Below are 953 nucleotides of genomic sequence, written 5' to 3'. Positions count from 1 at the left end.
AAGCATATTTGAGTAAACAGTTATGGTTCCTTAGCAGATTCATGACTGCTGCATAATTTATTGTGTTGATATGGTGTTGCCCTTGAAAGACAAACATGATTATGTAAGAGTGCAGTTACTCAAAATCCATAGAATAATTTGCCAGGACTAAATGTGTTCACACCATGATAATGAGCTGTTGGGCTTGTTGGTCAGACACGCAAAAAAATCTATTTCAAGACACATTTGGCCCTTGGCAGGTGGGATAAGCATGTTTCCTGACATTTCACAATCTTAAAGATTAATTGAAAAATAGTTGTGAGGTTAATTGATGATAAAAGGTGATCAGTTGGCAGCCATGCATATTTAGTTTCACAGAACATACAGCATGGGCTGTGTCATCAGTGCTGCCTTGTGGCAGATGTCACACCAGCTTTACACATATTGATTTTTATATCCATGAATGCCCATGGGATGAGCATTAACAACGATTTGAACAAAACAACAGTGTGAATTTGTATGGTGGTAGTGGCATCAGTACTGATCGTATGAATCAGTGGGTGAAAGAGAAAGGCGCTTAATAATAGCTTGTTGAGCATACAGTTACTGCATTGCCACAGCCTCATAACACTGATCAAATTTAAAGTAGGAGTGAAAAATGATGGTGTCACACCTCTCATGAACAGGAGTCAGTGATTGTCTCAGTGTGCCAATGAATTGGTCTTCTGCGAACAGGGGCCCATGTGTATTTTTAGCCTTGTTTAATGATGCAGAGGCTGAGTGGTGTGGCTCAGAGCTTGCTGAAGTGCTTCAATTCCCAGGCCCCCGTGGAACAGGGACCCCACCGGCCTCTAAGAATAATGCCAGGGGATACACATGCACTTGACCCTGTCTCATCTTCCAGGAGGAGTGTCCTTGTGACAAAGTGGCATGGCCGGGGAGAGACGAGAGCAAGGCAGCTCATTCAGCTCTCC

Source organism: Etheostoma spectabile, chromosome 13 (genome assembly GCF_008692095.1).
Source record: "Etheostoma spectabile isolate EspeVRDwgs_2016 chromosome 13, UIUC_Espe_1.0, whole genome shotgun sequence".
Taxonomy (NCBI): domain Eukaryota; kingdom Metazoa; phylum Chordata; class Actinopteri; order Perciformes; family Percidae; genus Etheostoma; species Etheostoma spectabile.
Note: the sequence above shows the minus strand (reverse complement) of the source record.